This window comes from Pinus tabuliformis, chromosome 5_2, assembly GCF_031772625.1.
Source record: "Pinus tabuliformis cultivar Carrire ecotype Pingquan chromosome 5_2, CPIR1, whole genome shotgun sequence".
In the NCBI taxonomy this organism is placed as follows: Eukaryota; Viridiplantae; Streptophyta; class Pinopsida; order Pinales; family Pinaceae; genus Pinus; species Pinus tabuliformis.
The window spans coordinates 207,266,392-207,291,269 of NC_142306.1; positions in this window are offsets into that span (position 1 = coordinate 207,266,392).

Genomic DNA, 24,878 nt, shown 5'->3' on the forward strand with positions numbered 1-24,878 from the left:
GATATACCATTGCTCCGTTCTAGAAAATGAAGAGATCAAGTGGTAAATCAAAGAGTTGTTGCAAAAAGGGCACATATGGTTGAGTTCCTCACCTTGTGGGAGACCAATTGTACTGGTACAAAATAAGGATGGGACTTGGAGGCTCTGAATTAATTATCAGTGTTGTAGTGTTTTCTTCTCAAAGATGTACGAAAAGAACCCACATAATATTGTGGATGAAAAATAATCTCAACAATATAAATGGCTGCTAAACATTGTAGATCTGCAGCAACTGATAGAAACAAAACCTGCCAAAGTCTGAATCTATGCCACAATCATAATTAAATAAAAAAAAGAAAGAGTAATAACTCCAATCATCCAATCATCCAATGGAAACCAGATATACAAAGAATAGGTTTACTAAGGGAACAAATAAATGTTACCAGTCCCCCTCTATAGGATGGGTTCTCGATGACGAAGTGACCCTTCTTAGAAAAATGACTTCCTGGTGAAGTGTCGAATCATCACAAATTGAGGAAGACTCATTATAGAGCTAGATGAGATATTTCCAATGGTGTTGACAGTTTGTCAAACAAATCTACAATCTTATATGCAATGTGCAACAGAAAAATTTTGGGTTTTCCTATGAAAGGGCATTTTCCCTCCAATTTGAGAGGAGGAGAAGGCCCTAAATCTTGTGGAGATTGTAGCGGAAAAACTGACCATCAGAATTGGGATCTACGATTTTCAGGCAAGTGGCCTTACTTGTCTAAAGATGGCCTTAATGCTTCTTGGAACGATGGTTCCTGGTGAAGAATTAAGGGAAGAGGAAAACAAGAATGAACTACTAGAGGAGGTCTAGAATCATTCTCACCCACAAAGTGAAACATGAGGACTATGTGGACATAGAGTAGAATATTTGAAGATATGGTATCAAACATCTATGATATGTGATGTGCATATGGCTTGCCAAAGAGGTCGGTAGGACAAATTATCCAAGGAATGGGAGGATAATTGACCATACCTAGGTCCAGTGGGATCTAGGCCGAGACTCAATTGGGAAGATGGCTAGGGGAAAACCATCATTCCCCCAAGCATGGGATATTGCCCACAAACATATGTGATGGAGGGGACTGATCTGGTATGCAAAGGTGGGAATGATGCCTCTTAGCAGGAGGAGTTTGTGGAGTGCCATTGTGTCCCGAGTACTCGAAAAGGGATTCAAGCATCTCAGCCCAACTTGGCATGATATCCTCCAAGGGATGATAATGAGATGTAGGGACATATGTGCCCCCCCAATATGTTTTGGGCATACTGGATGTATTTAGATTTATGGGCTCCAAACACTTATGTGTTTTTTGTGATACATAATATGATTATGCATTTTTATATGACGATGATGGTTCACCATGGGTTTTGTTTATGGTTGTCTTATGTGGTATACATGTGATCAATGCCAATCTAGAATGTTATTTGAAATGGTATCTACATAGTGATTTTGGGCTCTAGGAACATGATTGAAAGTAATGGTTTCAAATTCATGTACCAACAGCTTAACTCGTAGAAATTTTCTAAATAGGACTTGGTTATGCACATGATACACACCATTCAATTGCATGACAAGTAGCAAGGAATCTAAATGAACATGAAGATGAAGGATGTGATGAGCAAGGGAATCGACTAACAAACCTATCACTGCATCATATTTGGCCTCATTATTGGTGGCAGATCCAATGCACACACCATTTTAAAGGAATAACTTATGCAAGGGGGTAAAAATGGGCCAGGTTGCCGAGGCTAGATTCCAGAAGAAGCGACTCGCACCGTTGGCATGACCGATATACAATGTGGATGATGGATCCATATGAAAGGTGAAAAAGACAATGGATGAGATTATGCAATCTACCCAACTTCCTGGCATAAATAAAGACATGCAAATCAAAGGGATGTGCTATGAGCGAAATTTTTTGAGGTAGAGCGCATGGGGAGAATTAGGATGGAAATGGCCTTCAAAATCCTCCACAGAAATTCCCCCTTGCCTAAGTGCAAGGGTAATGAGGGGTAGACATAGCTTCCATGGTGTCTGCATCAGGCTGGGAGATGGGCGGACAGGAGGAAGATTGACTACATGATGCGGCGGCCTTACCTAGTGCGTCAACCTAAGAAAGAAGGTTCACATACGCATCATCTAGATGGTAGGCGATGAGCTAGTAGATGGAGGATCTATGGATGTTGATACTCGGGATTCTGTCGAAAGAGGTTCGATAGAAGCGTGCGCAGAAACCTCATAAAGTTTTGACTGCAAGGAACTCAAGGATGATGACAGTTAAAGGATGTGGCCTGTGGTGTCCGTCATCTCAACATCGGGGGGAGGGATCACGATGGTGGGACCAAAGTCCCCCTATTCTGGTTGATTAGTGGTACCAAAATCCACGGGTAGAGAAGTAGATGATCCACTACAAGTGGACTCGTATTTGCGAAGCGCCCCAAGGCAATCGTGAAATTCATCGAGACGAGGGCAATAGTGGGAATAGTGACCATGATGATCACACAGGGCACAAGGGTGGTTTGTACACAATGTTTTGAGTTTCTTAGGTGGGACCGACAAGTTAACATATACTTCCAAGATATTTGACTCAGGGAACACTTCATGAACCAAATATTTAAGTTGAGGAAGTTCGAGACAATTATTGGTGGCGTGCCTAACAACTTTACACAAAGCACACGAGGTTAACGACTTTGGGGCCTTGGGGGTTGGAGGAGGTTGGCGAGCCTTGTCCTTAGGTCTTTCCTCTTAGCTTTTCCTCCCTGTCTGGATGCTTTCGCAACAGGAGTGGGTTCCTGTTGAGATTCTGATGGAACTGAAGCAACGGCAGGGGCTGTAGAGACCGGTTGAACCGGGGTCAAAGCATGATAAGGTCTTAGCTTACTAGGCGGAATGTTTGCAAGGGGATGTACCATACTAGGATCCATAGATTCATGTTAGGAAGGACCAGAAAAGCCACGACATGGACAGAAAATAATCCCAGAGGGGGGAATAAGAAAGGTATCTAGCCTGCAGGATAATGTCCCGGCAGAATAGATCCTGGATTGCTGAAACCTAGAGGAACAGTTCCTGGTGGAAACATAGGAGAGGCACCCACAAACAAAGGAGGTCCTGGGGGGTGGATCCAAAGGGCTTGGCTGGAATGGCAACAATAGGGTGCTCAAGAGCTGGTTGTTGATCAGGTGTACGAGGTTGCTTAAGGGTAGCCCATGACACTTGTAACATGCAAACACTCATAGATTTAGGCTCTAAGATGGGAGGGGAAGGACCAGGGAAAGCACCCAACAATGAGGAATCTTTATAGACTCCGGGTGAAACACTGGTGAGAGGAGTTGAAGACTATTTATCTAACATGGATGAGATAATGTAATAGGGGGAAGTCACGGATGTCAGCTCGTAGTAAGTCAACTGATCAATGGTGACGATCTTCCTTTCATGGGGGAAGCACATCTTGCGGAACACCGCAAACGTGACAGTTGACATGGCATATGTTTAACTACGACCTAATAGAATGTTTTAATCCAAAGGGGCATCGATGACTTCAATGTCGATATGGACAGTCTTGCCCACAAGAGTCATTGGACAGTTGCGGTACATACCAAGGGGCTGGGAGGAATGTTTGTCCCAAGCACACAAAGTGATGGTGGAGGGTGTTGAGATTGCAACAAGATGATGGAGCTTAGTGAAAAGAGTCGCCTTCACTAAGTGGGCCCGCAGGCTATTTTTGGCGCAAGTCTATTTTTAGACTATGTCTATTTTTAGACATATGGATCATGTCTATGTTTATGGATGATTGATCAAGTTGGGAAAAATAGATGGACTTCTATTTTTGATGAAAGTGTGAGTGATCACAGTGTGAGTGATCAAGTCTATTTTTAGACTGGCTGTCAAAAATAGAAAAGTCAAATATTATTATCTCACAATAATATTTGGACTATAAACTTAATCTTATTCTCTTGGAGCACTTCAGTTTGAGCTACGGAAGTGGCACATGCAGCTGTCAGAAGGAAATTCGTTTTTCTTATGAGTCAGTTGAGTTGTTGCATGCATGACTTCAGTTAGAACTCAAGTGAGTTGAGTTTAGTGGACTGGAGGTACAGTTGATGGAGTTGTGTTCAGTTTAACTTAGTTAAACTGGTTGTAGTTAGTCTAACTGCAGATAGACTAATGATGAGTTGTTAAACTAATTATTAACTCATAATACAACTAAAGAATACATCAGTTAACTCAGTTGCATGTCAGTGCATGTTCAGTTCAACAGGGACAGGTGGTAGAGAATCATATTGCTATCAGTTGTGACTATAGTTGTGCACCAGATCTTGCACAATCAAAGGATTGAGTATGCCAATGAGTTTGCTCACGTATTTGGCCCACATTTTAGCCTTTGCTCACGTCCACAAAGAGTGAGTGACTATTTTGCAGGTGAAAATCGAGTTTGGGAAGCAATTCTCATCAGTTCTTGAGCAGGTATTGAGCAGTGGAGGCAGGCAAGCAGTGGAAGAGATTTGGAGATCAGATCTGAGCTGTATTGTGTGTAACAGAGGTGGAGATACTTGTGAGAAGTATTATACTGTGTAATGTTACATGACTCAATCATTAATATACAGATAGTGTGGGGTTTTTAGCGAGATGCTTTCCCCGTGATACATACTGTGTTAATGTGTGAATGCTCTTGATGTTTTATTGTTATTGATGCTGCTATATTCTTGATCAACGTAGAGGACCTTATGTATTGTGTATGTTTTCCGCATTAGTACATGATCAGGATAATCTCCATTGAATATGTGTTAAATTATTCAAAGTTTCTACATGGTATCAGAGCTAGATGATTTGTAGAAAAAGTTTCTACATGGTATCAGAGCTGCTTGATTTGTAGAAGAGATTTTTACAGGATATCAAGCGAGGATTGATCATCAGATCTACTATTCAGGAAGTGTTTACATTCTATTTCTTCAGGCAGAGTCTGTAATCGGGCCAGGTAGCCTCTGGATTCATCCTTCCTTTGGAAGGTGAGATATCCGGTGAATGCCCATACAGTCAATCTCTGTACGAGAAATATTTTGTTCTCACGAATTCTAGATCGGAAGCAGTTGAGTTGGAGCTGGTGGAAATTCGAATTTGCAGCAGTGTTGTTGAAAATGTCTTTCAACGGATTGCAAATGTTATTCCAAAGCAAGAGCGACCTGGCGCTGAAGGATAAACTCAGTAACAATAAAGGTGAGAATGGATCTTCATCAAAGGTATCTGATGAAGAGAATTGCGCTTTGGCTGCCAAAGCAAAGAAAGGGAAGAGCAAGAAAGCTTCTCAGTCTGGTGCGAAAGGCAAGAAGCAGGATATGTCCAAGGTGAAGTGTTTTCACTGTCACCAGCACGGACACTATGCCACAAATTGTCCGCAGAAGAAGAAGAACAAGCAAGCTGCTGGATCTGCAGGGGGAGAGGCTTTAGCTTCTCAGTTTGAGCTTGATTTTTCATTGATCGCATGCTTGGTTTCAAGTGTGATGGGATCAGTGTGGTTTCTGGACAGTGGTGCGTCTTTTCACATGACGGGAGATAGAGATTTGTTCTCTGATCTGGAGGACAAAGATCTTGGAGTGCACATCGAGATGGGCGATGATGGTAGATACAGTGCGACCGGTATCGGTACCATTTCCTTTGAGAGGGAGTCTGGTAAACCCTTTGTATTGAAGGAAGTCATGCATGTTCCAGGATTGAAGAAGAATCTCATCTCAGTGGCGATGTTAGAAGACAAGGGGTATGATGTTGTTTTCAGCGAGGGAAAGGCCTTCCTGCGCAGCAAGACAACTGGTGAGACCCGGAAGATAGGGGTTCGAGTGAGGAACCTTTATCAGTTGCATGTAGATGGATGCGCAGCAATGGCAGGCAAGGCAGAAGGATTGGTGAGCCGGGATGATGGCGAGTTGTGGCACAGGAGATTGGGTCACCTTCACCATGGAGCCTTGAAGATACTACAGCAGATCACTACAGGGCTTCCTAAAGGCACACTTGCGCAGTCAGATCAATGCAAGGGGTGTACTTTGGGGAAGTTTGTGAAAGCCACCTTTCACGAGAAGGATAGTCGCGCCACGACGATCCTTGAGAGAATTCACACAGACGTGTGTGGACCTTTCTCAGTTGCTTCGACAGCAAAACACAGGTATTATGTGATTTTTGTTGATGATTTCTCTCGTAAGTGCTGGATCTTCTTCATGCAGAAGAAGAGCGAGACATATTCAAAGTTCTGTGAATTCAAAGCACTGGTCGAGAAGGAGTTGGGGAAGAAGGTGAAGGCTCTTATGAGCGATAATGGTGGTGAATACATCTCGGACGAGTTCAAGGATTTCTGCAAGGCAGAAGGGATTCGTAGAGAGCTCATAGCTCCCCATAACCCACAGCAGAACGGGGTAGCTGAGCGGAAGAACAGAACGATTGTGGGTGTTGCACGGGCAATGTTGCATGATCAGGGCCTACCCCTTCACTTGTGGGCGGAAGCATGCAATACAGCAGTTTATGTGCAGAACCGTTGTCCTCATAGGATACTTGGCATGAGTACACCCGAGGAGGCTTATTCTGGTAAGAAGCCTGATCTTTCTCATTTGAGGATTTTTGGTGCTAACGTTTACATGCATGTGACGAAGGATGCCAGAAAGAAGTTGGAGCCGACTGCAGAGGTTGGGATATTTGTGGGGTACACTGATACGCCCCACAACTATCGTGTGTATTTGCCAGATAGTGGTAAAACTGTTGTGCGACGGGATATAAAATTTCAGGAGGAGAAAGCCATGAAGTGTTCGCTTGAGAGGGAGCTACACTTGCATGCAGATGAGGAGCTATTAGTTCCTAAGGATGAGCTTCAGGACGTGGATCAGCCACAGGACGAGGTTCATGGAGTGGAAGAGACCACTCATGCAGCGCCAACCATCAGAGGGCGAAAGCGCTTGACAGAAGCTGAGCGACTAGCTCAAGATGCAGAGAAAGTTGTAGGACCACCTACAGCCCAACGCAGGCAGAGACAGTCACCTGATCGGTACACTGGATACATGGCTCTTATGAGCAAGTGTGTTGTGACTGAACCATCCTCTTTCGAGGAAGCTGTGGAGGATCCCGCATGGGTAGATGCCATGGTGGAAGAGTATGATTCTATTGTCAGAAACAGTGCATGGGAGATTGTTCCTAGACTGGAAGGGAAATCAGTGGTAGGTTCGAGATGGATCTACAAAGTTAAGCAGGCAGCTGACGGGAGTGTGGAGAAGTACAAGGCAAGATTTGTTGCCCGAGGCTTTTCTCAGATAGAGGGGATCGATTATGAGGAGACCTTTGCACCTGTCGCAAGGTATTCTTCCATACGGACGATTCTTGCTCTCTCAGCGCAGATGGGATGGCACATTCATCATATGGATGTGAAGACTGCGTTCCTCAACGGAGTCATTGAGGAGGAGGTGTACATTGAGCAACCCGAAGGCTTTGAAGTCTTCAGCAGCGAGTCGCATGTGTGCAGGCTCAAGAGAGCGCTGTATGGGTTGAAGCAAGCACCACGTGCTTGGTACACACGGATAGACAGCTATTTCACAGGACTTGGATTCTCCAAGAGCGAGGCGGATCCGAACCTATACCAGATTGTGGTGGAGGGTAAGTTGCTTATCATTGTACTGTATGTTGATGATTTGATTCTAACAGGTGATGAGCTGTTGATACTGTCATGCAAGAAGGATCTTGCTACAGAGTTTGAGATGAAGGATTTGGGCCTCCTTCACTATTTCCTAGGATTGGAAATATGGCAGCGTAGTGGTGGACTGTTTGTTTCTCAGGGCAAGTATGCTCGGGAGATACTGGAGAAGTTCAACATGCATGGCTGCAAGCCTGTTGATACTCCTCTTCCTGGAGGTTGGAGGAAGGAGGATGCCACTTCGGGAGAAGAAGTGGATGCCACTGTTTATCGACAGTTGGTGGGGTCGCTGATGTATTTGGTCAATACACGACCTGATATATGCTATGCAGTTAACCAGCTTTCACAAGCTATGGTTAAGCCTACCAAGCTCTTCTGGAAGGTGGGCAAGCATGTATTGCGCTACTTGAGAGGCACATCGGGATATGGTTTGTGGTACAGACAGGAGGATGAGGTGAAGCTATGTGGCTTCACGGATGCAGATTGGGCAGGGAGCCCAACAGACAGAAAGAGCACATCAGGAGGGGTCTTCAGTATCGGATCGACAGCAGTTTCTTGGTACAGCAGGAAGCAGAGATCCGTGGCACTCAGTTCAGCGGAGGCCGAGTATATGGCAGCAAGTTTGGCTGCATGCGAGGCTATATGGATGAGGAAGATCCTGGTTGGTTTGTTCGGTTCTCATTTGGATCCTACTGTGATTTACTGTGATAACCAGAGTTGCATTAAACTCTCGGCTAATCCTGTATTTCATGATAGATCTAAACATATTGACATCAGGTACCATCATATCAGAGATTGTGTGCAGCGGAGGATCATGTTACTTTCGTACATTCCAACGGAGGATCAGGATGCTGATATTCTGACGAAGGCTCTCACCAGGAGCAAATTCGAGTACCACCGAGGCAGGATAGGGGTTGCTGATAATCCATATCTTGTGAGAGGGAGTGTTGAGATTGCAACAAGATGATGGAGCTTAGTGAAAAGAGTCGCCTTCACTAAGTGGGCCCGCAGGCTATTTTTGGCGCAAGTCTATTTTTAGACTATGTCTATTTTTAGACATATGGATCATGTCTATGTTTATGGATGATTGATCAAGTTGGGAAAAATAGATGGACTTCTATTTTTGATGAAAGTGTGAGTGATCACAGTGTGAGTGATCAAGTCTATTTTTAGACTGGCTGTCAAAAATAGAAAAGTCAAATATTATTATCTCACAATAATATTTGGACTATAAACTTAATCTTATTCTCTTGGAGCACTTCAGTTTGAGCTACGGAAGTGGCACATGCAGCTGTCAGAAGGAAATTCGTTTTTCTTATGAGTCAGTTGAGTTGTTGCATGCATGACTTCAATTAGAACTCAAGTGAGTTGAGTTTAGTGGACTGGAGGTACAGTTGATGGAGTTGTGTTCAGTTTAACTTAGTTAAACTGGTTGTAGTTAGTCTAACTGCAGATAGACTAATGATGAGTTGTTAAACTAATTATTAACTCATAATACAACTAAAGAATACATCAGTTAACTCAGTTGCATGTCAGTGCATGTTCAGTTCAACAGGGACAGGTGGTAGAGAATCATATTGCTATCAGTTGTGACTATAGTTGTGCACCAGATCTTGCACAATCAAAGGATTGAGTATGCCAATGAGTTTGCTCACGTATTTGGCCCGCATTTTAGCCTTTGCTCACATCCACAAAGAGTGAGTGACTATTTTGCAGGTGAAAATCGAGTTTGGGAAGCAATTCTCATCAGTTCTTGAGCAGGTATTGAGCAGTGGAGGCAGGCAAGCAGTGGAAGAGATTTGGAGATCAGATCTGAGCTGTATTGTGTGTAACAGAGGTGGAGATACTTGTGAGAAGTATTATATTGTGTAATGTTACATGACTCAATCATTAATATACAGATAGTGTGGGGTTTTTAGCGAGATGCTTTCCCCGTGATACATACTGTGTTAATGTGTGAATGCTCTTGATGTTTTATTGTTATTGATGCTGCTATATTCTTGATCAACGTAGAGGAGCTTATGTATTGTGTATGTTTTCCGCATTAGTACATGATCAGGATAATCTCCATTGAATATGTGTTAAATTATTCAAAGTTTCTACAGAGGGGAACAACTCAGGTGACTTAAGTTGTTTCCAAACAAAACTGACATCACACAAGTGGATGTGCCTTCATCTATAATCCATCAGGAGATGGTCGCATTACGGACTCGGATTAGTATCTGGAAATAAATGGACGAAGGCAATGGGGGATGTTTTGATGTATCAACTGGGAAGACAATCATAAGATCGTTATAAGGATCTAATCCACCCAAGGAAATTAGTAGAGCTTTCTTTTGAGATGGGAACGACTAGAGGACTTCCAGCGTCGGCATGGCAGCAGGTGATTACGCTAAGTCGTCTACTATAGTGTATGTATGGGCAGCTCGGTTAGAAGCTGCATTACGGCTTAATGGTCCCTTTGGGATTTTGGGAATGGCCTCAAATTTAGGTTGATGGATCTGTAACGGGCCATTTGATGTCATAAGAGGCTTTTGGTTTTGGACTCAGTGGAAGACGAAGTTGAGGGCTTTTCATATTAACACAACTGAGTTTGCGGGTTGATATTAAAGGGGTTAAACTCATCGGAGTTCATCATAAGGATTTGGTAGTCATGAGGATGAGAATGCTGGGGGGGATGTGATGTTTGACCTGGCTGAGGTTGAGTAGCAACAAATCCTTGCTGAGGCAAAGAATTTGTGAGCACTGTCGGTTGAGAACGCACATGATTCCGAGGTGATTGTTGACCTTTAGAAGCGCTTGAGCTTCCCACATTTGGTGCATTTGAGGTAAGAGAGGAAACTCATGTGTATAATGTCCATGTACACCACAACATGCACAAGGCTTGTTCATACGAATAGCCTTGTTCTTCTTGGGCTGGTTGCCATGTTGCTGGTTGTTGGTGTTAGGTTGGTTCCTCTGGGGTTCACTAGGTTGGCTACCTTGATTACCCTGGTTACCCATGTTACCCTTCCCCTTATTATTTTTCTTCGAATTTTGGGGATTGGTCGCACTCTGTTGTGCAAACACCTAGCCCTGAGTGGCCGGTGGCTGTTAGGGCTAAGGATGCATGGGAGGCTGCAGCACTAATGCTTGAGGGGCTAGAGCGCTAGGATGTGTATAAGTAGGAGAAACATTTTGGTAGACAGGTTGGGGTCCTGAAAATGTGTTGCTAGCAGGAGGGGCATAAGTGTTGGAGGAACTGGTGCCCCCCTACGGATAGCCATAACTTTGCTAAGTATATGGCGAAGGGTGTGAAAGGGTTCCAATGATACCGTCAGTGGCATGAGATGCCCCTAGTGCATTGGCACTTCCAGGACGAAGGAGGTCTGCAATGACGAGATAGACATAACTGAATTACGCATAAATTAGGTCATATCTCAGAGCAGTTTGGAGGGCTTCTTCCTCGGTCTGAGGAAAATGGGACGTGACATCTTTTCCAATGGGTGACGCGACATCTTTTCCAATGGGTTCTAGAAGGCTCCTAAGAAACCAATCTAGATAGATACGGTCTTCGAAAGGCGGGGCACGACATGTGCTCCTCCTTTGATGCCACTCTTGAACATGGTCGGATAAGCGAGTGGCAGAGGATTGACAGAATGAGGTCAATAGCTTTGTACCAGTGTTGTACCAGAAAGGTAACTGGAAGTATGAAAGGAACACTTTAGTAAGCATCGCAAAAATGGAATGAGATGTGGAGGGCTGGTCTACATACCATTTTGCAGCATCTCCAATAAGCGTGCGTTCGAATAGCCAAAGACGAATGGAGTCACCGGTTATGGAGTTGGACGAACACCACATGTGGAAAGATCGACAATGGTTGGTAGGATCCTCTCCAGCATTACCCTCAAACTTCAAGATGTCTGAGGGAAGCTTAGTTGGCATAGCAGCCCAAATCAGCATCATGGTGTATGGGGTCGTTTATCAACTGGTTAAAATCCGGTAGACTTAACCTAGCCATAAGGGGGATCATGGGGGCCGCCGGAATGATTCCTGAGACTGTTCCGCTTAATGTGACCATCGAGATAGAACTGGAGCCAACAGGAGGTTGGCTTCCTGCACCAACTATGGGTCCAGACATGGTGACAATATGCAGTGAAGGAGGCTCAGACTCAGATGAGGAATCGGGTGAACTAGTAGAAGAGTCAGTGTGCGGACTCAGAGGGCTATGAACTCAGATCTGGCGGGGAGGAGTAATATGCCCAAGTGTAAATTGGGGGTGAAGGCCTAATAGTCTCCGCGACAAAACCCTAGGTGGTGCAATGGTGGTAAGACACACGTGACACGAAAATGGTGAAGGGAAATCAACAATATGCCTTTGTCCCAATGAGGGGAGATAAATTTATTATGTTAAGCCTTGCCTTGGCAATGTAAGCCAAGCGCCCTTCGCTTAAGGTGTGCTTGTGTGTGCAAGTGTATTTATTGATTAAGCCCAGATCGTGTTTGTAAAAAAAGAAAAAAAAAACTTGCTGAAAATAAACTAAAATTAATAACAGAAAATGAACAGCAAAACAATTAAGTAAACCCCACCCAAACTAGGTTTGCAAACTGTTAGTGTCAGTGTCTTCACACTGCCATCAGTGATCAAAATTTACTATTTTGCATTTCATACTAGGAGTCCCATTCTGATAAGTTGCATTCCATTAGGTCATGGATCTACTGATGGTAGGGTTCATTTCAGTTTTTCCCTCATGATATATATCTGTTGACCTCCTTTCATACCTTTCAGTCAATGATTCATGCTTCTTTTCAGTTCATTTCATCAATGGCATAAGGTTTCAGTCTCATTAGGTCTTAGGGTTTTTACATGGTCAAATTTCAGTGACTATTGTTAATAATGGTCAGCAAACACATGAGGATGATAATAATGATCAGAAAAGTTCTAATCTCTTAATTTGTAAGCTTAATAAAGTTCTCACCTCAAAACTAGTTTTGAGGTGAAAACAAAGCATTTGTATATTATTTTTAAATTTCATGTAATTTTATTGTTCTCATATGTAATAAATGGTTCCATGCTGCTCCTGGTCACCTGGTGATATTGCCAAGTACTTGCCACTGCAAAAGTCAAAGAATTTGAGCATCAGTCCACCTATCAAAGCAAAAAGGTCAAGCATAAAAAAACAGAGTATTTGAAAAAGCACATAGACATTACAAAAGTGGGTTTTCACCATCAAAAATCAAAAAGTGAAAGTCATATAAAGCCATATCTCTATTGATCATTTCATTATGCTAATGTTGAAGTTCAAGTGCTAAAGGAGAGCCAAGAAGTGATTTTTAAGAGTCATTGAGCAAAGGAGTGCAATTGTTGCATTTTTTAAGGAATTTTGACCGGTCCTGCGCACCTGGTAGTCATTCTCAGTGTAAAATTACACGGGCGCTACGCACCTGGGAGGTGCTGCGCACCTGGGTGAGGCATTGTGCATCTGCCTAGCCAAGCCCAAAAACTTCACCAAGTTGCCATTTTGCCTCAAAACTTCAATTTCTCCCTCTAAACAAGTAAGTACATGAATCCTATCTTGTGATCAAGGGTTTTTATTGCTAAGTTTGGTAGTTAGCATTTTTAAAATTCAAACCCTAGCCTCTAGGGTGAAACCCTAGTTCTCATCATCTCTCCATTGTTTTACTTACCCTATCCTTTCCATTATTCCCTAGACCAAACCCCATTCCCATTTACCTATTTCCTAAATCCCATTCCCCTCATACATTTTTCCCCATTCCCACATTCCCACTTACACTATCCCCAAACCCTACTCACTCCCTAAATCCCATTCACTCTCACTTACCCATCCATAAAATTCTCTTCATACTCATCTTTATTCCATTCACCCTTCCCATCATTGACCACAAGTGTTCACAGTTATAAAAACAATGGAAAAACAGAGTGAATATGAGTTTGAAGAAGACACCCTTAGTGACAGTTCCAAGGAGAGAAACATACAACAAAGGAAGCCTCATAAAGGAGGAAGGATTATCAGAGAGGAGCCCACCAGTTTGAGGGAGTTGCAAGCCTGTCCACTTGCCATTTCTTGCTTTAAACATCAGTCATGCTTTGATTTTTGTGAAATGATAGAAAGAGTTAAATTTCATCATGAGTTGGCAAGGTTGTTTGTGACACATTTGCACAATAATGAAGTAACCCTTGCCAGAATTACATTCACCTTATCACCAACTGTCATCTCAGTGGCAACAGGTATTCTAGATGTGGGTGAAAAATGGAACAAAAGTCAGGATATTGATAGGGAGTACTATGAGCCTTACATCAAGGCTAAATACAAAGACAAAATGAAGAGAGTATTCCCTTTCAAGTTTTTGGAAGACAGGTTTGCTCCATTGATGAAAATCATTATCAAGTACTTCACTTGTGAAGGTAGGTTCTCCCGTTTGTATGCCTACCACATTAGACTGCTGATGCATTTCACTAGAGTAAGAATGATGATACCCCTTGCTTCATGTTCAGAAACATTGAGAAAATGCACATATTATAAAGAGGAAACCATACCCCCAGCAGTTGAATAGCATTTTCCATTACTCTTTGATTAAAATCATTGTCCTACATCAGCTGAACCTTCTCAACATGTCATGGGAGACTTTCATTTCTCATAAAATGTTCAAAGGCCCACAAATATTTTCATCGGTGCCTCATGAGAAAGGTGGACCTTTAGGATAGGAAAAGGTAAAAGAGACTGAAACTATTGGAGTTCTAGTGTTTGTCACATACAAGAGGGGTACTAGGAAAATTTTTGTAGCTGCTAGGCAAGTATTATCTCCACAAGGTGTGGAAGGGGTCTCGCCTTCATCATCAGGCCATAGGCAAATATTATCTCCACAAGGTGTGGAAGGGGCTTTGCCTTCTTCTTCAGAAAAACAGGTACAGGTTGAGAAGCAAAGCAAGGGAAAAGGTAAGGGCAAGAAAAATATGCAAAAGAAGGATCTTAGTGATGAGCAAGAAAGAGATTTTAACCTTGTTGATCATGAGGAAACACAACAGCACTTCACTCATCAAGGAGTTGATGTCATTGACTTGGAAACTTAGGATCCAAAGACTGCCAAAGACATGATCATAAAGGAACAAGAGGCTGAGATACAATCCTTTTCAGATAGCTTAGAGAGGGCTAAGTGGATCATCAAATATTTAGAGCAATAAAACAAACAATTGAGCGACAAGCAAGTCCTCATGGAGCTGCAAATAATCAAGGAAAATAGGCAAAAGGCTAAGGAGGCAAATGTCAAGTTGACTTAAATTGAACAAGAAATTGAGAATGATACAAAAACTTGGCTTGAGAGGGTAAATATACACCTTGAGGGGCTGATTGAGAAGGTCAATAGAAACAAGAAGAAGCTTCGCCACATGGCCTACCACTACATGGCCCGCAACAAAATCTGCAACATAAGGATGAGGAAGCTTAAGCCTAGGTTGAGGAAGGCCTTAAAGAGAAAAAATGAGCAAGATAAGTTGAAAATTTTGGTTGAAGCCTCACTAGCCCATAAAATCCACTAATGGTGGTTCCTTGTGCCAAATCTGGGCAAGTTTTGATAAATTTTTGTCTTTTTCAAATTTTGAAACTTTGAAAACAGAAAATTGGCCTAGCGCTTTTCCCTAGAGCAATTTTTGGAGGAAAGGCTTATATATTGGGATTCAGCATGATGAGAGCATCAAACCTAGAAATTTCAGCAATTTTAGAGCAAAACTAGGTCACCAAAAGGGCAAAAAACTACCAAAAAATGACCTTTGTGCCTCTTTTTGGACACACAAAAGAAGCCTTGGGAGATTTCACTTTTGAGGGGGGAAATGACCTCCAAATAAAAAAATTCAAGATGTTCCAAAAACTAGATAGGAAGGTCTTTCCAATGAGCTATCTTGGGCTCAATTTGGCTAAGGGGAAGGCCTCCAAAAGTGGCTGTGAAGCGGCACTGCGCACCTGGCTTGTGGCGCTGCGTACTGAGCCAGTTTGCCAAAAAATCCAGTATTCGCCTATTTTCACTGCAAGTTAACTTTTTCTCTCTTCATGGATGAATTTATGATTGTAATTAATGCCATTGTATGTAAATGTAATTATGAAATGATCTTAGAGGGTAGATTCATTAGTTTGAGGTGGTTTGGGGGTCAATGAATCAGTGTCCATGCTTATAGAGGCAAGCTGTTCCACTGCCTATATTCCTGTTCCTTGTTTGGGAATGGTTGTAACAGTTCCTTATCTCTTGGATTCGACCCCTGATGGCTAGAATAGGTGGTTTTATTTCTATATTATGTATTTTTTCTGTCATTAGCAAAGGTTGGACTCTCTTGGATGCTCTGAGCTACATTGTACACTCTTATCAATAGTTTGGCAAGGATATAAACCAGGATTTGCAGCTATTTTTATGGGACACTTGTGGTAAAGTGTTTTTTCGTAGTTTCTTCTTTTGTTATTAGTATTTCTCATGTGTTATATGTGCCACAATCTAATTCATTTATTCTAGCTTAATGATATCAAGATAGATAGGTAGAATATATTGTTTACATTGCTCTGCCTTATGAAACCATTCAGTTTTTTATGTTTTCTACTGTTTGAGAAGGATACATGATATTTGCATGACCTCCTCAGCTCCTCACCAGTCTTAGACCTCTCCTCTCACTCAATTCCAAGTTCCAAAACACCTACCTGCCTCGCCCCATAGAACACCATGCATCCTAACTTGATTTCCCGGACACAAAAGTGCCTGCTCCATTTGATCCAGCAAAAACACAAACAAAATCAATCAAAAACCCTAGAGCTAATATACCTAGCCTAAAATCCATATTTGATCCAGTCATCTTGACTGAAATTCACAAGGAGAAAGCCCTCTCCCGACTTGGTAGGGCTAGCTACTAGCTTAAGCTTGGTTTGTGGTTATCCTAAGATTGCCTCCCTTCAGCCTCAGGTCAATCTAGGCTCTAACACAAACATTGTGTTGGTTGGTGGTTAAATCAACGGAAAATACACTAAGACGGTCAAGAGATCTAAATATCAATGTGACTGGGATCAAGTGACACTAAGATGTGGAAAGTGGTGCAACAACATCAAAAAACCAGAGGGGAAGATCGCTGCAAAAAGATAGGGAGCTGGGTGAAACACCTAAGGCAACCAATGGGACTATAAGGAAAATGACCCAACAAGTTTAAAAGTGAAACTATGGATGGTGACAACTTATCTTAACAGATTTGAAACAGAAGGGTACAGATCTGGAAAATGTGGCTGAAAGTGCTGCAGAAACTCAGACTACTCACTGAGCTAAATTCCTCCTAAAAAGGTGGAAGCATACTAGAAGCCCTAGAGGAGGCTAAATTCGACTTCGACAATTAAATCAAAGTCGATCAAGGCCTGAGCGAGATGAAACAGAGGTCAGACAACCTAGCAGATAGCTCTCTGCAAAACCCAGAAACAGATTTGAGAAAAACCCTAAAACCTAGAAATCGTAGGTACTAACCTGTTTTCCTATAGGGATCATACTTTTTGGGCTGATAAGTGCACTCTAGCCTCCAGATCGCACTTTTTGGGCCAAAAAGTGTGATTTCTACTCCCTGGATCTCGGTTGGAAAATCTCAGAAAAAGTGTCGCCTTTTTCGCGGTTAGTTCCTGTGACTTGTGGATACTACCAAAAAGCTTGCAAGAGTCATAAATTTAATAGATCTAGGGTTAAAAAAAATAGGAAACATTAAGAGCAAAAAAAAAAAAAAACCTAAGCTAAAAACGAAGGTCACCCAGGTTTCTGGATCTGAAGTATAAAACCCAGCAGAGTCGCCAATTTTGTTGTAGTGTTTTCTTCTCAAAGATGTACAAAAAGAACCCACTTAAGATTATGGATGAAAAACAATCTCAACAATATAAACAGATGCTAAACATTGTAGATTTGCAGCCACTGATAGAAACAAAACCTGTCAAAGTTCGGATCTATGCCACAATCATAGTTAAACAACAAAATAAAGAGTAATAATTCCAATCATCCAATGGAAACCAGATATACAAAGAGTAGTTTTATTATAACACTTGTGAAAGGAACAAATAAATGTTACCAGTTCCCCTCTATGGGATGGGTTCTTGGCTATCATCAAACGTCTTCAGCTTGGGTAGAGTCTCTCTCTTCTATAATGTGTAAACCCAATAAAAATATGGTGTGCAACAATGAAAATAATCAAAGTTACAATAGTGAGTGCAACAATGAAAATAATCAAAAGTGAATAATGAATGGAAAGCCCTTCTATTTATAACAAAATATTGAGTTATCCTCGAAAAACGAGCAATAATAAGATATTATTGATCCCATTCTTGGAATATTTTATTATATTTGATTAGGAGGGAAAAAGTATTTAAACTTTTATTTAAAAATAATAAATAAATAAATGATTTATTTATCATATCAAGGAATTAGTTGAGGAATAATAAACAAATAAGGATTTATTTAATTATTCCTAAGGGATTTAGTCGAATTTAACAAAGAATAATAATTAATTAGTGATTAGTTAATTATTCTTAGAGAAAAATAAGATAATTAATGATTTATCTGTTTATTTTTCATGATTGGGTTAAATATGGCAAGGAATAATAATTGAACAATGGTTTAATTAATTATTCCTAAAAGAAAATCAATTAAATAATGATTTATTTAATTATTCTTCATCGGTTTAACTATAGTCTACTTAACAAAGGTGGTTTATAAAGTAATTTCTCACAGTGAAAGCAGTTTTACTATGGTAAAATTGGCTTTACATAGTGTACTTTTATCCATCTAGTAAATTAGGCTAGATGATCAATTTTTTGGTGATAACAATCAAGCACTAAAAATAATCACTATCAGGAACAGGTATCCAATCCAGAGGATTGATGACCTTCTAGACCATCTCAAGGGGGCTAAATATTTCATCAAGATCGATCTGAAGTCTGCCTATCATCGGGTTCCAATAGAGCCCATAGATATATGGAAGATCGCCTTCAAATCCAAGGAAGGTCTTTTTGAATGGTTGGTCATACGCTTCAGATTGACAAATGCCCTTGATAATTTTATGAGGTTAATGGATGACATCTTGCAAGCCTTCATCAACTCGTTCATGGTTATTTAAGTGGACAACATCCTCATTTTCAGCAAGAGACGAGAGGAGCACTTGCAATGCACTCGACAAGTCCTTGAAATCTTGCAACAGCAAAAATTGTGTGCCAACTTGGAGAAATGCACCTTTGGGATGAGCCAAGTCCAGTATCTGGGTTACATCATAGATGTGTGAGGCGTCCATGTGGATATGACAAAGATCCAAGTCATTCGAGATTGGCCAACCTGGATCACTCTAACAGAGTTTTGTAGCTTTTTAAGCGTTGCAATGTTTTATCCAAGGTTTGTGTTGGGATTCTCCCATATCACTTGGTCATTGACTCAAATTACCAAGGGCAGAGTGAAAAAAAAAATTTCCTAGTCCAAGTCCCAATACAAGGTGTTCATTGAACTAAAGCACCACCTCTTCTCTGCACCTGTACTCACATTGCTAGACCTATAACAACCTACTGAAATTAAGACACAGGCCTCTGACTATGTTATTGGTGCAGTCCTCACCCATCACAAGCATCTAGTGGCCTATCATAGTGAGACACTTTCTTATACAATTCAGAAGTACCCCACCTATGATAAAGAGATGTATTTTATCATGCAGGATTTCCGACAATGGGAACATTACATTATGAGGAAGAAGATGGTCATCCACACCGATCACCGACCTCTTAAGTTTATACAGGCACAAGGAAAGTTGTAGAACGATCACCATCAGGAGTGGCCTACATATCTACAATAATTATACTTGAACATTAAATACAAAAAGGACAACACCAACCATGTTGCATATTGCCTCTATTGGTCGCCAATTGCAGCACTGACTATTGTTCTCAACTCTTGTGGCCACGAGACCTCTCGATGGCCACAACTCTACAAAAACGATCCAAAGTTCGCCACCACATAAAATATGTTAGTGGATGGCATACAAGTTCTCGATTTCCACCTCTAGGATGCATTATTATGCTATCTGTGCCAAATTTGTGTTCCTTCAAACAAGCGTGCCAAGATAATTTGGGAGGCGCACTACAGTTGGGTTACAAGACACTTTGGTGTGGAGAAAACTGTGGTTATACTCCATAAGTACTTTTATTTTCCAAAACTCCGACATGATGTTGGAAGATATATCAAGTCCTGCATTGTATGTGTGATCACCAAGCAAACCATGAAGAAGCAAGGCTTGTACACTCCTCTACCTACTCCCAGTTAGCCCTGGGAACCCATCTCCGTGGAGTATCTCTCTCACCTCCCTTCTCCCAAGCATTGTAATGACTTTGTATTTGTGGTCATGGATAGATTTTCTAAAATGCCTATATTGGCGGCCTGAAACAAGAGTATCACAGCATAGGACACTTCCAAACTCTTCTTTGAATGAGTATGGGTACATTTTTGGATCTCGTAGACTATTGTATTAGATTGGGATAGAAATTTCCTAAGCACATCCTGGTTGAGCCTTTCAACACTATTAGACACCAAGCTCACCAAGTCGACTGCATTCCATCTCCAGACTGATGACCAGACAGAAGTTGACAACAGGATGATAGTGCACATATTGCGCATGTATAACTCCAAACATCCACGAACCTAGAATGAGAGCTTTCCCTATGTGCAACATAACTATAACATAGATCTCCATAGCTCGACTGGTCGCAATCCCTTTCAAGTGGGTCTGGGATTTCAACCACTATGTTTGATTGATGTTGCCATGCCTCATGCGACTACATAGACAAAACCCACACATGTACAGTTTGAGGCTGATAAAGCAACTAGGTTTATTGAATGCATCTAGCACATCCACCAGTAGGTCCATGACATCTTCGAGAAGTCCAATGCCAAGTACCATTAATGACATGATCAACATTGGGTGTTGCACAAGTTTCAGGTGGGGGAAAAGGTTTGATTGCATTTGCAGAAAGAACACCTTACCAGAGCCCATCGAAAGCTCAGACCACTCCGATATGGGCCTTACACCATCACCAAGGTTGTGGGAGATAATGACTTTGTGCTCAGCATTCCTCCATTCCTTGGCCTTCATCTAGTGTTCAATGTGGATCGCCTTTGACCATACTTTCCACCATTACTAAACACATCAGACATTACATAACAACTCACACCAACAAAGATAAACCCATACTGAATGGAACATGCCACAACTTATTGGACCATGGACATGCAGATCAAGAACACTCGCCAATAGAAGATCCAATTGTATTAGGTTGTCAAATTTGGCCAACTCTTGTACCAAGGGAAGTGGATCACCAAGGACCAAGTTCAGCAGACATTTCCCCATCTCATGGAGACACTCAACATAATGGATATTGGTGTCCACCCACCTATTCCACTTGTACCCCCACCATTGTTTCTTTAAGTTTCCTTAATTATACCAAAATTTACTATTTTTGGAAATTTTTCAGGTCCCGAACTTTTGGGGCCATTTGAGGCCCTAAACAATGTTTTTTTTTTTTTGAAAACGGACAAACATAGGTTATTTGCAATCAAAAGTTGTAGTCCTGAGATAGATCTTTCTAACGAGGTACCATATGTGTCAAATGGAGATCGTATGCCAAAGTTACGACCCCATAAAGTTGATGTACTAATTTACCCAACGGGGCCCACAAACTTTTGGCGCTTCATCTCCTAGGGTTAGGTTTTTGGATGTTTAAGATTTTCCATTATTCTCCATAATAAATAGGCCTTGGAACCTCATTATTACATAGTTCAGAAGGCATGTAGCCTCCACATCTCTTCTCAGAGATAAGCTACCATCGCTTGAGATAGTTTATTTCCATTATGCATGTAAAAAGTTTTTAGTGTTTGTTATTAATGAATTGAAGTTATGTTTTCATTGTATCTCTATGTTTTTGTTTATATATGTATTTCATTTCATTCCTTTATAAACTTGGATTAGTGGTATTAGAGCAGTCTGCTCTTTTTTGGTCTTTCTATGCATGTCCCCAATGAGGTCGGGGTATAAGGAGTTAGGGCTCGAACTAGTTGAACCTTTACAAGACCAACCTCACCGATTGTGACGGCCTCCCATGGGGGAAGAAAGTAAATACGAGGAAGCAGGAGATCCTTTCAAAATATTGCTCGAAGAAGCCCTCAAGTGATAAAGGAACGCGATGATAGAAGACTTTGCCCAGATTGTTTAGAGGATGCCCACATGCGACGCATCTTCATCCGATAGCCACTCCAGGGGCACCTCTCTCTTTAAGATACAAGTCAATTTTGATATTCCCATATTTGAAAGCTAGATAGGTGTAGATGCCATAGATAAATGGTTAAATCTGTTGGAAGGTTATTTTCTGTTTTTGTTGTAGCGGCTACAACCACCCTCCAAATTTTTTCCTTAGCTTCATTTTCAAACCTCCCTACCAACCATCCTCAACAGCATGTCTTGCCCTGTCAAGTACACAAGCCTCAATGTTTTTCTAGCAGCATGACAGCTTGTGCATGAAAACTTGTTGCATTCCCCTCACAGGATACTTCCCCAGACTTGGTCCTGCTGTAGGCTAAACAACTCCCTCAAGAAATTGTGCAATTCTGGAGAGGAACCACCCTTCCCTCCATAAATTACGCAATCCTGACTGGCAGCCTGCTGGACTCAGAAAGTGCACAATTTTGTCTATCAACCTTCCTTGGAAAAATTGCGTAATCTAGCCCAACAAGACTTCTCAGCCCATAAATTCCGCAATCTAGCCCAACAGGATTGCTCAGCCCATAAATTGTGCAATCCTGGGCAACATTCAGTTGCTCAGCCCTGAAATTGTGCAATCCTTCTGGGTAGCCAGCGTAGCTTTGTCTAAGAAACTGTGCAAAAGCTTCCCTTAGTCAAGCAAGCTGTTGCATGTGCCATCAGGTTAACCAGTTCCACCCAGGATCGAGAAAACTTGACTTGCATGCATGGGATGCTTTTTCTCGAAATAGCAAAAACCTACATGCAAAAAGCATCCCTAGATTTTAGGGAGCTATTTTAGTAGTTGGAGGTTACATGCAAAGATTTTTTTAGAATCTTTCCTCCCAGTGTTGCTTTTTCCTAGATTTGTGGCATGCGCGTCATGAGCCTCAAACTTATTTATTCGACACTTCATACCTCACTTATTCACATCCAGGAGTCTTCAACAAATCTAGCTCAGCTATTTTTGGGTGAGTCCTCTCAATTTGTCTTTTGCAGCATTTCTGTCGCTTTTTGTGTTTTGGCTTGTGTGAGTGCTACCTACTACCTGCTTGATTTCTGTGAATGCTTGTTGTCGTTTGCATGCATATTAGCTTGTACTAGCACCATTTCAATTTTCACTAGCATCTCACTGTTGTCGCATGCATGACAATATTTTGCACGAACAGCCGCTGATTCGACAACTCGCTTCACCCACATGGATGTTGTTCTGTTTTTTAATCCTTCATTCACTATTTGCATGCATGACCATTCACTTCTATTTACACTTAATAACACTATGCATTCACATTCACATCTGCTTTTAGTTTCCCATCAGTGAATTTTGGTAGCCTTGGCTCAGGCTCTGCCTCACCAAGATAGCATTGCATAATCCTGAGAGGGAAGGCTTTGGGTTCCTCTCAGAAATGTGAATTTATGCCCAGTGACTATCCTCCAGTCTTGCATTGTGCAATTCTGAGAGGCAGTGACTGTTGGCCCAGAAAATTGCGCAATGCAATCACTAAGCTTGAACCCTTGCTAGTTGGAATTACACAATGCGAAATCCCAACAACCAGCAGGCAAGTTTGGATTGCGCATTACTGAATTCCAACGGCCAGCCAGCCTCCCAGTAGCCTGGACTGCCTTTTTCACAGTTTCGGCAGCCAGTCTCCCAACCTCCTAGAAAAAACTGTGCAATCCTTTACAATCAATCCCCAGGTATGTTGCATGTTGTTCCTCAAGTTTCCTTTGGATTTAGCTAACAGATTTATTGCCATGCATGTCGCTACATCTCCAGATCTAACAGGTGTTCATCCACCTCTCAGCAGCTCAGGATCAATGGCCTCCAAGAGAGCAAAATCAAAGGACACTGATGGAAGTGCAACTGGAGCAGCAGTTGAGCAAGTGTCTACAAGTTTACCGATCTATCAAAACACCAAGCTGATTTTAGACAAGGACATTAAGATGAAATGGCAAGAGGTCAATGATGCATTTGTAGGCACATTTGGGTAATACCTCGAAGACCACTAAGTCTATGTGAACATTCACAAGTCCGGCTTGTACTGGATTGCATGCAAGTATCATGTGTTCCCATGCGCGGACATGATGCATTGGATTGTCTCGCACAATGATCCTGAGACAATGACATGAGCAGTGTCAGGGGCACAGATATTGCTACCTTCAGGGCACAGGATTATGAACAGATGTATCATATGTCGAAGCCCTTGATCACCATGAAGACATCCTTCAGCATACCCATCAGCAATTCCAACTCCATAGATATCTTAAAGAACTGGGTGAAGGAGCCAGCCAAATTCATAATGACACCCAACCAGATTTACAAGATGAAGATACTGCGGAAGACGTATCAATACTTGGTCATCTTTGCATGTCGCTTGTATGGCCAAGAGAGCACGGAGACCTTCCCGTAGAGTTGGGTGATCGCGTTGGACCAACTAGCCAGTGAAGGCAAAGCATGCAACTTGTCTGACATGTTGGCTCACCGGCTGAAGGAATACGTAACAAGAGCTCAATAGCCTCCCAAAGGTCAGCAAGCAGAAATGTACATGTCCGATTACATCTTGGATGCAATATGTGTCCATCAGGAGTTCTCGGGCTTGAAGTGGGCATAGACATCGGCAAAGATCTCTGTGAACACTTATTGTAAAATGTTGTTTGAATGCAACTTCAGAGGAGTCATCACACAACTATCTGATCATTTTGTCACCCTAGTGTACAAGATGATATTTGAACATGATCCACCCTACATTTTGAAGGCAGCAATGGAGGCACTGATTGATATAGCAGATTGGTATGCCTCACCGTCTGGCACCTTCATACAAATGTACAGTGCAGAGAAGCCTCCGCATGTTCTATCGAAGTTTGCCTTGGACAAGCTCGTCATGCAGGAAGTATCATACCACATCTCAGCATGATTT